We start from the raw sequence: 16,393 nt of genomic DNA, 5'->3' as shown, positions 1-16,393 counted from the left end.
TTGCCGCCTACATGCAAACAATGCGCCGCAGTCTTTCGAAAATGTTGATACGGAAGAGCGGTCTCACCTTGACATTGGGAGAAGACGACAGGACTTCTAATATTCCATGCAGCACCCTGGCAATAAACCTGTCTTATAGCCCGGTATGAAACCGGAATTCATGAGCAGGCATTGGAACTTCAGTGCGCCCCGGGGCACTTGGAACACTTTTTTTCTCTCCTTTTTTATTTCATTTTAAGATATCTCCAAAGTGTCATAGCAGCGGGCTCTGATCTCAATTCAAATTTGAGCGAGAAATCTGCCCCCGTTTTCTGGGGGACATTTAAATGACAAAAGTGTCCTCAACGGACCGCCAGCCACACAGGGTCTCTGCTCTCTGCTTCTTGTTTGCAGCCTGCTCTTTGATCTCTCCAGAAAGTCAGGCCCTCGCAGTGAAGTAATCCCATTATTGGCCAGATAAAACCCGTGGTAGTGCCCCCCCTTTACCCCATGCCCATGCCCCACACTCCACTACACCACTAACTAACCACGCCACTGTACAACATGGTGCCAGATATCAGCCAGCCGAAAGAACCGGACATTACACCGAATCTGAGTTTTAACACCAACGACAGAGCCCACAGACATGTACCTCCAACACAGCCACAGCCACCATATCCACAGCCTTCCTTCCCTCCAGCACGGAGTGGCATAAATCAGAAATGTGCATTCCTCATAATAATTCAAACCCCGAGCCCGAAATATGCCCAGGTATCAGCTGCAGCATGAAATACCCATGCCACACACCGGATGTAATCAGAAGCAAGGGCTATCACTCTCCGCTCATGATGCCAGTGCTGTATGCGCTTGAAGGGATCAGGGATAGGGGTGGACAGGGTTGAGGGTAGTGGTGGTGGAGGTGGGTGGTGGGTGTGAGCTAAGTGCTTGGGAAGGTGATGATAAATAAATAAATTTCCAAATTTGTCTCCGTCTGAACAACTTTTTTTTCCACAAGATATCAGCCAAGGACTTCACACATGGTAAATGTGCTTGAGCTATTTCCAGGCAACTGGCAAAGGGGTTGAAGGCAATAAAGCTTTGATGAATAGTGATGTTTAGAGGACAGGGTGGCGGTGGTGGGGGGGCATGGCTGATACATTGACAGATGTGCCGTGGCTGCTTCCAACCACCACCAAACGTCCCTACACTGAGAAATGCACTCCAGCGAAATGGATGGATAATGGACAATGGATAAAGCGGCGATGGTAGTTAGACAGCGGTGAGACCTCTTTCTCCCCTCTCTTATCACCGCTGACCTTCCCCGTCTTTTATTTCAGCTGGGACAGCATTAGTTATCTCTGCAGGGGGGTGGAGGGGGGAGGCTCTCGTGCATGGAAAACGACGGCTGTTTCCCCACTGCAGGACAGCCATTTCCTTTTTATTCATATTTTTTTCTCTACTTCTCTTCTATTTGTGCTTTTTAAGTACACTTTATAAGACTCTTTGTCATCTCTGCTAAGGTAGGCTCAAATCACACTTGCTGCCTAACTACTTTTGTCAATACACTTCTTCTGGCCCAACTGAGGGAGAGTGTATACAGGGTTCAGATGGGATTGCAATTTCCTCATTTTAAATGTTTAAAGGTTGCAGTTGCAGTGCATTGCAGTTCCCAGACCAGACAGCACATTGTTTTTTTTCATATTGTATTCACAAGGCTTCTAGTGTCTGCTTAGCTTATGATCAGATATCGACAGCCTACACTGCCCTACAAAGACAAAGTGCAGTAACTACGTCAACATTGAAGCGAAGAACAAGGCCTTCAAAATACACGTGGGTTTACCGTTAACAATCCCTGGCTGCGCGACCCTGGCTGCGCACTGTTCAACCTCTGATTGTTGGAAACAGCTGTCAGTCAAAAAATGAGCTCATGGTTGGCTGGTAAGCATACTGCCCCTTCTCACAACAAAAATGTTTGCAAATGAAAAACCTATTTCTTAGATTGGTGGTTACTGCAAATTTGACAGAGCAATATCCTTAAAACGGGACAAATGTGGACCATACGGCTTTGCCTCAACATAAAGGAGGTGTAATGAACACCATCTTCAGTTCGAGCTCAATTTTGACAAAATATGCAATTACTGCACTTTGCCTTTGTAGGGTCGTACAGTATGTCCTAGTGGTGTGGATTGGCACTGCCCTCACGATCCGATTCGATCACGATTCGGTAGGTAGCGATTCGATTCGATTCTATGCGATCCGATCCGATCCGATTCAATTCTACAATGCATTGCAATGCATTACATTTCTACTGAAAGCAAAGCAAATGTTTAATCAGTCATGATGAGGCAATACAAGTAGTCAGATACTGAGCAACAATTTATTGGCTGTTTTCTGTATCAGTCTGTATCAGTCTTGCAATGTTTTGAAGTGCTTTTATTTAATTTAACATTCATTTGCTCCCGAAATATCCATGGAAGTAATTGAAACTTAAAAAATTGCCGGATCGATTCTGGAATTTGCCGGATCGATTCTGGATCGTCCATGCCCGGCATTAGATTGCATCGCCGAATCGAACATTGTTGACACCACTAGTATGTCCCCATTTTTGTGGGCTATTTTTTTTCTTTTTGTTTTTATTTTTCCAATAGATTGAATGCATTTGTACAGGTAAAGCTGAGCAAGCTACCACACAGGGGAGCATCGTTCATATGGAGTGCGGCGTGAAAGCATCACCCCCATCCACTCTGGAGGACATCAGGTTTTTGCACATAACAGATGAAAACCACTTCCCTCATTCTCAAGGATGCAAGCCAAGGCCCATCCTTCTCCATCCAGCCTGTTTAAGCCAGTGACAGTGGACAAAGTGTATAGTATGAGTAAAGTGCTTGTTGCTACATCCCTCACTCTGGACTGGATATGTCCAGGGATAGTCCCTCTTGTCTGCTGCAGAGCCACCTATTCTGCCATTCTTCTCTCATCCCATGTCAGGAGTGAGTCTGGGCCAGCTCTGATGAGATGTGAAGCACACAGACGCCAGCTAGTGTACAATATTATTAGCACAAAGCTGTTGTGTTTACTTTGAAGATGAGAGATAGACCCTACAACCTAAAGGCCAACCACTACAAACATACACTGTTTATATGCTAGGCCTATCTTAACCCTTTAGCGCAGCACCCCTGTTATAACCTTACTGTCGCCAAAATTGTAATGGCCATGTCTTAATCTATTACTTAAGGCTCTCGGTATTGTCATAGAAATATTGTTATGATGTAGTTGTAGCCTGATAAACCAGCCTAAATGGATTGAATGCAGGCAAAACATTTTGCCGTCCAGCAGTTGGCGCTGGTTTTCTAGGCTAATGTAGTTGAGTATTTTCAGAAAAATAGTGACTAGGTCCACCAGCGACCCCATCTGCAGTAAGAGGCTACAGTAAAGATACAGGCTGTTGAATACATGGCACAGTGCATGCCTTGTGCCAGCATTAACAGACAAATCATTGCCCACTGTCCATCAGATGTCCACTGAGGGAAAACAAACATCTGTACGTTACAAAATTCAATTCCTGACCAAAATGAAATATGTACAGTAGGGGTGTGTTACAACCCAAAACGTAATAACTGCCAATAACGTAATAGCTGCCAATATCGTAATAATTATAAATATATAAATATAAATTAATATAAATTTATAAATATAAATATTATATATTTACGTAAATAAATAATTCCCGTAACACGGGAAGAACAGAAGTTCCACATCCTGACGGAACACTTTCCAGTAGGCTATCAAGCAAAATTCGTAAAATGACTGCCATATTGGGGACACTTGGACAAGGATAAGGGATAAAGATTCAGTAACTAGAATTATTTTGAGTAGTCTGACCGTTGAACACTAACCGCTAAAACGTGAGGATTTTAGGACAAGACAAGACAAGAATCAGCTGGGAACCGGAACCAGTTGGTGATTTCTCTTTTTCCGAACACCAGTAATAACTAGCCCACTGCAGTGTGTTACAATCACAGGCCGTGTTACTTCTTGTTCGTAATGAATCGCTCTCCAACAAACAACAACAGACAGCGGGGTGTGGTCATTTGCGTTATGAGGGAAAAGACGCACACTAGTATTTGATAACTAGCGGTCCCGCGGCCCATCGCGGCCCATCGCGGCACACTGGTGCGAAATTGAAAGTTGTCTGCGGCCCAGGAGGTTGTGAGCGCGGCCCAACTTTGGTCCGCGGCCCAATGGTTAAGAATCCCTGATCTAGGTGAAACAGTGATACAAAAAGTAAAAGTAAAAGTGAAAAACCCTGCCACAAATTCCCTCCAACACAGGTTTGACCCCTCCAAGTAACTGGCTGTGACTCAATATCATACCAAGAAAATATCTGTAAAATGCTTGTATTGGCAAGTGTTTAAAACTAGGTTTTAGGTCTCAAAATTCCAGTTCTACAATTCTAGTGAGTTATTGGAGGACATACATGTTCAATTAGGATTGACATAACTGACTAGGCATTTTTATTTGAAAATAGACAAAAATAAGCTTACTGAAAAGTGTGGGGCCATCAGTTGTGCCGTGTTGACGTCAGGTGGATAGACAGCATCATTGCTGTTGGACAACAGCTAGAATGATATTTTTTGGTAAGTACGTAATTCTCCATGTGTTCATGCACAGTTTTGATGCCCTGCATGAAAATACAAGAAAATAAAGAGAATGCATAAATGAGAAGGTGAGTCCATACTTTTGGCCTGTACTGTACCTCTGAATAATGTGCCAATATGTAGGCTAATAATATACGCAGACAGAATATTTGGTCAACCCTCTCTTAAAGATTCTACATTTTCTAAGAGTAATGTAAAAATTGAAAAAGTAAAACACAGTTATCAAAGCTTTTTTGAAGTTATTGTAAGGCCAATAACGCTACCTAATGACCTGCACAATATCTCATTACATTATTGGCAGAATGTTATTACGTTATTGGTAGATTAATATTGTTACGTTATTGGCAACTTATGACGTTATTGGCTTCATCGTGTTTCAAATGGGCCCAAATTATTACGTTACTGGCAGATTATTACGTTACTGGCATCGTTATTACATTATCGAACCTTTTTTTAGTGTAAGGCCAATAACGTAATAACCTGCCAATAACGTAATACCTTATTACATTATTGGCAAAATGTTATTACATTATGGGTAGGGAAGTGTTATTACGTTATGGGCAAGTTATTACATTTTTGGCTTTATTACGTTTCAAATGGGCCCAAATTATTACGTTATTGACAGTTAGACTTCTCGTGATCATGCTGTCCACGCTGTGGACTGATCATCAAAGTGCTTAACGGAGTCGGATCTAGTCCATTACCAATGTCTCCAGTCTGGAGACATTGATAATGGACTAGATCCGAAACGTTTGTAGCTCCAGATATTTTCCGTTGACTTCTTTTGTTAATTTGTCGGACACAATACACTTTTTGAACCTGCAAGCCTTGTGTGCGCCTCATCTTTTTGACTGTCCTAGTATCACTATTTTTGGTGAGCAGTCGCACCAAGCAACAAGCGATCCTAAGTTAAGGCGCAGACGCCAACTTTCTTTGTTTCCTATCCACAAATTGCCATAAATTATCATAAATTAATGATAATCAATTAAGCTAATATTAGATAAGGAAAAGTTATGCTAATGGAATAAGTAGTAAAAGATAATAATAGAATAAGTTGTGATAAGGAAGGGACATGTAGACTTAGATCAGTGATTTTTGATCAGACATACCTGTCAGAAAACCGTTGCCATGGCAACGACAAAAATGATAAGCCTAATCTTTTGGTATCAAATTATAGCCAACTAAGTTTAAGGATCTACCTGGTCTGAATAGGGTTAATGAGCACTTTCAGACAAAGCACTTGTTCACATCTATTTGTGGCCATTTATTTTAACTCAAAGATGGAGTGCTATTAGGGCAGAGTTCAAATAAGACATTCTTCAAGCGTTCAGTTCACCCTTACCTCAAGTCTTTCTCACAATACAAAACAATATTATCCAGACTAAAAGCTCTCATATTATCCATGAAAGAAATTTAACAGATCATCTTCCACCAGGCGTTTACCACCCACTGTTGTGTAAATCCTCCAGTTTATTCAACTTTTTTTACGCAGAGTTATTTCTCAGACACAGCAGTATCTTTGCCTTCATCCTTGACCATTTTGGCTATCACCAAACACAAGCGCACAAGATTCAATCACTCATACAGCAGCCTTGCCAAATGTTTCTATGAAAGCCATTACCTGTGCCCTTCACACTGATGCCTGTTTGTATACTCCCAAAAATGGAAAAAAGGAGGCGCACACAAGACTTGTGTGAAAAAGTGTATTGAAGCCGAAAATATACAACAGAAGTCTAAGGATTAACTGGAGAGACAGACGTTTCGGAGCTAGTCCATTTTCAATGTCTCCAGTAGGAGGTCCTACTGGAGACATTGAAAATGGACTAGCTCCGAAACGTCTGTCTCTCCAGTTAATCCTTAGACTTCTGTTGTATATTTTCGGCTTCAATACACTTTTTCACACAAGTCTTGTGTGCGCCTCCTTTTTTCCATTTTTGAGTGATTACTACTTTTTGGGAGTGCTCGCACCAAGCAATACACGAGCATTGAGTTCAAGGCGCAGACGCCGACCTTTGTTGGTCTTTTTGTCATTCACTGTATACTCCCAAAGCAATTCCATCTGTGTACAGGGCTATACAAGACTGTGGCTTCTGCCCCAGTGATCTCGCCATCACCGTAAAATACACATTCATGCACAAATTGTGGGGCTCATATACACATGCTCATCTTTAATATTACCGGAGGCCATCCGTCACTGTTCTTTACACTGAGGCTAAAAGGCGTTGGTGGGAGAGAGAGAGAAAGAGAGAGAGAGAGAGAGAGAGAGAGAGAGAGAGAGAGAGAGAGAGAGAGAGAGAGAGATGGAGTTAGGTGTTGAGGTGTGGTATGTTTTTTTGCGTGCAGTGAGGTGGAGGTCAAGAGGGTGTGAGGTGAGGTGGAGGTAGGGTGTGTGTGTGTGTGTGTGTGTGTGTGTGTGTGTGTGTGTGTGTGTCTGTGTCTGTCTGTGTGTGTGTGTGTGTGTGTGTGTGTGTGTGTGTGTGTGTGTGTGTGTGTGTGTGTGTGTGTGTGTGTCATACTATAACATATTGGAACTAGCAGATTATATTGAACCTTCAAGGTTTCTAGATTGACTCACCAATTTCCTGCTGAGAGAGAAGAAGAAAATCATACCTGAAAGGATGGTGATAATGCAAGCAATGCAATATGTTTGTGTGTGTGTGTGTGTCTGTGTGTGTGTGTGTGTGTGTGTGTGTGTGTGTCTGTGTGTGTGTGTGTGTGTGTGTGTGTGTGTGTGTGTGTCTGTGTGTGTGTCTGTGTGTGCGTATGTGCGTATGTGCGTGTGACGTGCGTGTATGTGCGTGCGTGTGTGTGTGTGTACTGTGTATGCGTGCATATTTGTGTATGTGTGTGTGTGTGTGTGTGTGTGTGTGTGGGGGGGGGGTGTTTATACTGTACGTCTCTACGCATGTGTATGTACTTGCATGCATGAGTGTGCTCTCACTGGCCTGACCAGCACTGTACAGTACATGTGGTAAGAGACATCACAGCAGCTCTCTGGACATGGCAGAGATGGGAATGGAGTGCAGTGCTGTTCAGCAGCACTATACTGACTCCGAGAGACCACTCCACTTCCAGCACTTCCTTCATCATCTCCGACACGCACAGGACGGCTAGGATGGCCACCCCCTAGCATAGCAGAGCACCGGGCGACGTTACTGTACAGCTGTGCCTGGGGAAATGATAAAGCGTTCTGGCATTGTCTAAATGGCCCCTGATACTCACCGTCTTTATCACAAAGGGACAGGGATTGAGCTGTAAGGCTGGGGCGACTGTGGGATGGGGTGAGGGTGAGTTGGGTCAGTATGGTGGTGGGATGACATGGGCCAGGGAAGGATCTAGCCATTTTGGGGCCCTAGGTGAAGTTTAAACATGGGGCCCTCAAAAGTCAGTAGGGCCGATATAGACTTAAAATGCTGTGTTTTGGTGCTATTTTAATGTCTTGTCTATCTTCGAGTACTTTACAGTGACAAATTAATATCTATCTTTTTCTGTTTACCACGACTAGTGTGGGGGCCCTATCGAGGACAGATTTGGTCAGGGCCCTAGGAAATTGCCTAGGTTTACCTAATAGAAAGTCTGCCTCTGGGGAGAATGGAATGAAGTGGGAAGGAGAAGGAGTGAAGAGGAAGAAGGGAGAGGGAGGACAAAAGGTCAGTGAGGGGGGAAGACGAGGAGTGACTAGTCAGCAGGACTAGCCACGTTGATCTACAGTGGCGCTGGCAATGGTTGTGGAACACTAGAAACAGATATTCTCTGTTTAGTGCACATGGGCAGGGACGCTGATACGGGAGGACAAAGGAGTCAGCTGCCCCGGGCTGCAGGGAAAGGAGGGGCCCCCTTGGGTCCTCATTGCAATGTATGAACCCACAAAGGGGCCCCATCAGATGATTTTGTCCCGGGCCCAATCAAAGCTGTCAACAGCCCTTCACGTGGGGGGGACAGGGGGACGGAGAAAGATAACGCGTGGCCAAAGATAACACATTGTTTGCAAACAGCAGTGGCCCTGTTCAACACACAACACACAGCATGGCGACAGCCAGACCATAAAGGACAATAATCCTTAATCTTTCCTCTAATGAAAACGCTGTCTGGGGTTCCACTGTTGAAACACAATGCAATGCTTCAAAAAAATGCTGCAATAATGGGACACAAACAGGAGTTATGGCTTCTGAAAGAGTCTAGTTTTGTCAGGTTGCAGGAGTGGTGTGATTTGACGTAATGCTAACTATGCTAATGCATGACCCTATTCATATTTAACACATGTATGAATAGTAAATACTGCACATGACATGCACACATCCACATGTACTGTTAAGAAATACACACACACACACACACACACACACACACACACACACACACACACACACACACACACACACACACACACACACACACACACACACACACACACACACACACACACACACCACACTCACACACTGTATACTGTACACACTGTGGATTGAGCGTACGTTGTGTGTGTGTGTGTGTGTGTGTGTGTGTGTGTGTGTGTGTGTGTGTGTGTGTGTGTGTGTGTGTGTGTGTGTGTGTGTGTGTGTGTGTGTGTGTGTGTGTGTGTGTGTGTGTGTGTGTATGTGTGTTTGTGTTTATATGTGTGTTTGCATGTACAGTATGCCTGGGTGCGTGTGTCAGTGTTTATGCATGTGAACGCATGTGTGCATGTGTAAGTGTACACGCTCATGTGCATGCGTTGGTTGTGGGGGGTGGTGGTCATAAGCTGTGTACCCTGAGATAGATGGCAAAGAAACAGCAGAGTTAACAGGAAGCCGAGAGCAAGATGGATCATGGGAGGCCAGCTCCGAGGGGGCCTCGGAGGCAGCCCTATCAAGGAGATACCTGCGCTCCTGGATTTATCTTTTCCTGGCCTGGCTCACAGTTTCATCACTACCCCTGCTGACGCCGCCACCGTCGTCGCCACCACCGCTACTACTTCCTCCAACCACCCCAACCACCATCACCACCCTAACCACCTCGCAGACCCCCACCAGGAAATAAAACAAATACTCCCCATCTCAGGATAGTTTTTCTGCCCCATCCCTTGGCTCTTGGCAGCAGTGCTGCAAGAGAGTGAGAGAGAGAGAGAGAGAGAGAGAGAGAGAGAGAGAGAGAGAGAGAGAGAGAGCGAGAGAGAGAGAGAGAGAGAGAGAGAGAGAGAGAGAGAGAGCGAGCGAGAGAGAGAGACTGCAGTAAGTGAGGTAAGCTTGCAACAAATTATTCTAAATCAATGTGTCAAACGTGCCCTTTACCTTCCTGCTCTAGTCTTCATAATTTTAATGGCTGCAAAAGGCCGTGCAAATGTGCCTGGAATGGCTAACAACAAAGGGTGGTGTTAAGCAAATGGGGACAGAGCAATGACTAGGCAGGTTTGAGGGCAGAAAGGAGGAGTAGGCTATATGTACGGTGCTAGAGCCAAAACTGTTAGGCTCAACTATACAGATCCTAGCCATATAATTAGAATGCAATGGAAAAATTATTCCATAATTCCATCAATAATGTTTACCCTTTGAGGAGTAAGGAATTTCTAGAGGTTCTTCTAGAATTTTACTGGAAGACTCTATAGCTCCCATAGACGTCTGTGTTAAAAATCTCACAAAGACATTATGACATCATAATGAGAACTCAAAATTTGGGCAAAATTCTAATCACATATTTGTGATGGTACTCCTCAAAGGGTTAACTTCTATGGAGTGTAGATGCATTGTCCACATCTTGAACTATTCCAATCATTAAATTGTTTATTTTTACATACAAACATTATTGATGGAATTGTGGAAATAAATCAACTTACTGTATATTCTAATTATATGGCCATGATCTGTATTGTACCTGCCACACTGGCCTCGCTGAAGACCAAGACAAGGAAACATCTCCCTCCAAAAACAAGATTGTCTTTATTTTTTTGCAAAGACTGGCTTGGGCAGGTAATTCTCATTGAAGGTAAAACAAAATGAAAGTATAGGGCTATAGGCAATAATAAAAAACCGAGGCTGGTTGTCTGGCAATGTGACTGCTATACAGAAATATCTGGAAAGTCATTGAAAATAAAGTTATGCACTTGTATAATTCCTCTCTTCTGCTCTAGCTTGTTTCCCTAGTTCTTCACACAAGGCGATGCTCAAGAGAATTGGAGCAAAGTGTGTAGGGGGGGAAGAAGGAGATTTTTTTTTGTCCCCTCGGGGCTTCTGTACAGAGGAATGCACTTGAAGGTGTTCACCACATCACACACGCCTTTGACCCAGGCGCTAATCACTCATTTCTAAAGGCATCTGGAGCTTACTGCTTGACCCCGAAGGCCACTGGCTTCTTACACCCACGCAGAGCCACCACATACCCACAGGAGTATATGTCTCCCAGTCCCCACCAAACCACTCATTAAACACGAATTTGGCTTTTCTTCCAACAAATAAGATTTTGATCTAGAGCCGTGGGAAGGAAATCAGATTTGGCCTTGGCCTTCATTTCAATCACGGCGATAACAATTGTTCTCTCCGAAGCCCATGTGTCATTGAAGACAGGTGCAGCCATTACTGTCCGTCCCTCTTATGATGCGGTGGGCTTTTCCCACTCATTTTGTGTGAGGGGGCCATATTGTCTTCTTCTCTTTTTTTATCTAGGGAGGTTAATACCTCAGGTCATTTCATTCTCATAGGAGGAAATTAAATGTGAGAGAGGTAAGCCTTGAAATATGGGAAGCACACAGCTCCATTACTCTCTTGCAATAATACATCTTTGTGTTTCGTATATCCTCTGCAGACTGCTCTCTCTGTAAGCAGTCCAGAAGCTGTACACAAAGATAGCGGTTACAAAGCAAACGGTCCTGGTTATTCATTCAACACCCTCTCTCTCTCTCTCTCTCTCTCTCTCTCTCTCTCTCTCTCTCTCTCTCTCTCTCTCTCTCTCTCTCTCTCTCTCTCTCTCTCTCTCTCTCTTTCTTTCTTTCTTTCTTTCTTTCTTTCTTTCTTTCTCTCTCCTTCCCTTTGTATTTCTCTCTCATGTTTCATATGCAAGTGCATAAGTGCATCACTTTCTCTACCCTCCCCTCAGGGATAAAAGTCACCTTCTCCAAATCTCATTGAACGAAGGAGTCACAGAAGAAATAAAAGCCGTACTCTATATTCCGCTAACACACAGAGTTCAAGCTTAGTGTAGGAGGCCCACCATACTTTCTGGTTCTTTCTCCGTCAGCACTATATGAGAAAAACTGAGGATGAAAGACCTCGACCAGGTCAGAGAATTATTCTTTTTTTATCATTTACTAAAATGGGATCTTTACTTATGTAGTATCAGCAGAACTCACCTCTGTTATGTTTTTTTTCCTTATGCTTTACTATTCCGTTTTTTAAATGTTAACATGAATGAAACGTTAGGAGTTTTATTTTGGGGATTAAAAAAAAAACTTTAATCAGCAATGTTAGAGTTGCGGACTCCTGGAGTGGCACTGACCCCATGACAAACTGGAATAAAAACCTTGTCAGAGCTGTGACACAACTGTGATTGACAGGCTGTTATTTCTCAAGGGGATCAAAATGACTTTGCCCCTTTTTGTTGGAGAGTGTATTATGTAGTGATTGTCAGCAGTTGTTAAATCCTTTCTGTCAAGAAGTCTTGCAAATACCCTGAAGCAATAATCTACAAACTGCTGCAATTCACAGAGTAAATTAATAAAAGCAAAACTAAATGATGGGATTTTTCTCAGAAACCACTTTGACATGGGTATTGCTAAAAACAATGCGCAATTGTATGCAATTATGTTGTTTTAGCAGAGCCATAAGGAACACAGATCTATAACTCATTGTCAGTGCCCTCTATGCTGAACACAAGACCTCGTACAAGACCATAATGGCTAAAAAGTTTCCAAAAAATAAACAAGTAATAAACCATACACTTCCCTCAGACATTTTCTTTCAACCTCAGGTGATGAACTTGGTTGGAAACCAACAGAAAAATATAAAAACACGCGCTAACAATTGGCAGCTTGGCCGTGGGTTGCCATGGTAACCCCTGTCTGTCACCGTGGTTGGCCGATGGTGGCCTTGGTGATTTACAGGGCTTGACTCTCCTCCTCCTCGGCACACAGACGTCGATGAGCCCCACATATTTAGTCCCTCTCCGACACCCCCCAACCCAACACTCTCCTTGCTCCCCTGATGGCACCGCTCTCTCTCCCCTTCTCCAGCCACATCTCCCCTTTTCGCATGAGGGACCGTGCACAGTAGGTGAGAGGCATGTTGGGTTGAGTGCCATGAGCAGGGTCGGGTTCCCAGGTTTCCTGGGTGGCTGGATGGATGGATGGTGGGTGGAGGTCAGAACAGGTGTAATGGTGGAGTAGGAGTGAGATGGGAGGTGGGAGGTGGGGAGTTGGGAGGTGGGGAGCTGGGGGGGCAGGCAGAGGGCCAGGGGGTAATCATGGAGAGAGGAGGCCTGTTGCCTCAGCAGCAGATGATTTGATTTGTGGAGGTGCCTGCAGTGAAGGGAGAAAGAGAGAGTGGGAAGTGCCTGAGACGTGTGTGTGTGCGTGTGCGTGTGCGTGTGCGTGTGCGTGTGCGTGTGTGTGTGTGTGTGCGCGCGTGGGTGTGTGCATATGTGTGTACTCCCGGGTACGGAGCCCTGCTGTGCCTGTGGGTGGACTCTGCTGCAGCCTTCTGGAAAGACAATTGACTTCCTGTGGCTCTGAGTCCTGACCAGACCATAGCACGTGGCCTAGCCTGGCAAGCCAGACGATAATATTAAATGTATAGTCTGGTGGCCCCGGCCGTGGCTCAAACGGTTAGGGCATTGACTGTTAGACTAGAGACCCGGGTTCATATCCGGCCCGAGGTCATGTCTTGATCCTCCCTCATTTCTTTATCACACTCGCTTCCTGTCACCATCTCACAATGTCCTATCAAATAAAGGCATAATATATATAGCCAACTATATTAACTGTTAAAGGTGCACTGTGTTGGATGTTGGCCAGAGTAGCTGTTGCAACCATGACTGTGCTGGCTACTGCCAAGTTTGTTTGTTTTTTCACAAATATTCACTAAATAATAATGAACTAATATTTACTGGTATGACTTAAGTAACGTAAGGTTTGCAGCTAGTAATTTATGGAAATTCAAAATGGCAAACATGGAGAAGACTCCCGTTTCTATGTATGAAAAGTGTTTTCCCAGTCATCATGATACTTTCATGTGGGTGGTAAGTATTTATGAAAAAGGTTCTGAATGGGCAGCATGAATTCTGGAAATAAACTACTTAAAGTATTACAAAGTGCACCTTTAATCTGCAGGTAATGCCTAGCACAGGGGTTCCCAAACTTTACCCTGACGAGGCCCCCCATATACTGGTGGATTCCAGCCAAGGCCCCCCTGATATGAGCCATGGCATACTTTGTTGTGCACCCGGTATCACAACTCACAAAATGAAGTTGGCGCATCCCTAAAATCATTCATGTACTACAGAAAGCATAATACATGTATAAACATTGTAAAGAGGAAATGATTCCACTGGGATTGTTTATCTTATTTTTGGCTAGTAAGTTATTTAATTTATGAAATTCTTGAGTTTATTTCGCAATATTTTCCCTGCCAACCTACCGCGGCCCCCCTTGCATCCTCTCGCGGCCCCCCAGGGGTCTCCGGCCCTCACTTTGAAAACCACTGGACTACCACAGTCACTGTGACAAGCGCTCTGCTATGACTCACTACTGAGATTCAAATGAAAAACGTGTTACTGTAACAACTTTCAACAGAAAAACATATTGTTACACATAGAGTGTTGTGATTGGATGATGTTTTTTGTGTTATTTTGGATTATCACTGATATTGTGGTATTAAACCAACTCACCATATATTTTCTGCTGCTAGGCGGTTTCATGTATTTTATTACTTTCTAGGATGTGGGCTGCACATTGCTCCCTGTGTGTGTGTGTGTGTGTGTGTGTGTGTGTGTGTGTGTGTGTGTGTGTGTGTGTGTGTGTGTGTGTGTGTGTGTGTGTGTGTGTGTGTGTGTGTGTGTGTGTGTGTGTGTGTGTGTGTGTGTGTGTGTGCGTGTGCGTGTGCGTGTGCGTGTGCGTGTGCATGTGACAATCGTTGTCTGCCTGTGTTTGTGTGTGTGTGAGTGGGCACATGCTTCTGCGAGTGTCTGTATGGGCGGTAGAAAACAATCTCATCTTTGAGCACAGCTCCAGACCGCTCTTCAGCACTCAGTCAGACTGTCTGACAGGCTAATCTTGTCTCGCCCTCCTCCCCTCATGCTGATTACACACTCAAAACAAGGCAATTGTATACCGTACAAAACAATCTGGCTAGTCCTATGCCATACTCTATATGCCTATAAGCCCACATGTTACATTACTATAGTATGAGTAATGTCTATCAATAATGTAAGGAGACACCAGTGGAAGGGTTCATGAATCTAATTATATTTTTCCACACAGCTATTCTTTTTTTCTGACAGCCTTATGGGCAGTAGTAGCCCAAAGGTTGCCTGTTCGACTCCCACCCGACCAGCCAGGTTGGTGGGGGGACAAATTAACTGGTGTTCTCCCCCATCCTCCTCCAAGACTGAGGTATCTAAGCATGGTCCTGTCCTGCTGCCCTCCTGCACGGGTGCGGCATAAATGCAATTTTGTTGTGTGCTGTGGAGAGCTGTGTCACAATGTCAATGGTATTTTCCCAGATGGCCTTGTACAGTCGCAACAATACGCCTGTACTATTTTCAATAGATATTGTATACCATGTGTCAGTAATGCTAATCATATGGCGGGTGTACTGTATGCACAGATGCACTGTAGGTATGGGGTGTGTAGGTCTATCTCCATCTATGTCTACATGTGCTGCATATATCTCTCTGTAACTATCTGAGTCCGAATGATTCTGATGATGTGGTCCAGACTGCTCATTGTCTGTGTTCACTCCACTCCGTCTGGCTGGCTGACAGGCTCATCGTGTCTTTGCCCTCCTCCACTGACACTGATTACACCACGCAAAACAATGTGTTTGCCTAATTTGGCTCTATAATTGGGCCCATGCTAAGCACAATATTGTCCTTCTAATGAGCTCTCAGAAGCAATATGCCATCGCCATTATGGTCGCAGTCATCGGTTAGGTTTAATTGATGGATGCCCCCCGATATTTGGCTATTGAGGAAAAACACCCAGGATGTGACAGAAAGGGGGAGAGAGAGGAGAAAGAAAGAACAAACCTGGCACCTGCCAGATCTGTGTGTTTCTGCACAGCTCAGTGAGGTCCACTCAAACTTTTGGGAGGTCAACCAGCCTAGAAGTTGACAAACTAATCTGGGGGGTTTCTCGAAAGCATAGTTGTAAGTCAGTTAGCAACTTGGGCAGTTGAAAATGGGAAATTGCATTTAAAACAACAAAGTAACATAGTTAGCAACTATGGTTTCGGGCAATGCACCCCAGGATTGCCGGGCAGGATTTTCACAGATGTTATGTAGTCAAAGAGGTTAAACATTGTGAGGAAGAAAAAAGAAGCTAAACGTGATGGTTGTTTCTGACAACAATGGTAGCAAATGGAGGAGTTAAACGTCTGCATTGATTCTGCAATTTCAGCTGTATTGTTGAATCTGTGAGTGGTTGAGGTAGCGCATCATTAAAATGTTAGACAAAGTATTTGCCACTCAGGTTTGTGTTTTATTTTGGTAACGTTTGACGTCATTGCTCAATGTCATGAAGAAATGCTAGAATGTTTCAATGGTTACACCATAGTGGCACATTACAATCTTGG

This window comes from Engraulis encrasicolus, chromosome 4 (genome assembly GCF_034702125.1).
Source record: "Engraulis encrasicolus isolate BLACKSEA-1 chromosome 4, IST_EnEncr_1.0, whole genome shotgun sequence".
Taxonomy (NCBI): domain Eukaryota; kingdom Metazoa; phylum Chordata; class Actinopteri; order Clupeiformes; family Engraulidae; genus Engraulis; species Engraulis encrasicolus.
This window is presented reverse-complemented; position numbering follows the sequence as displayed.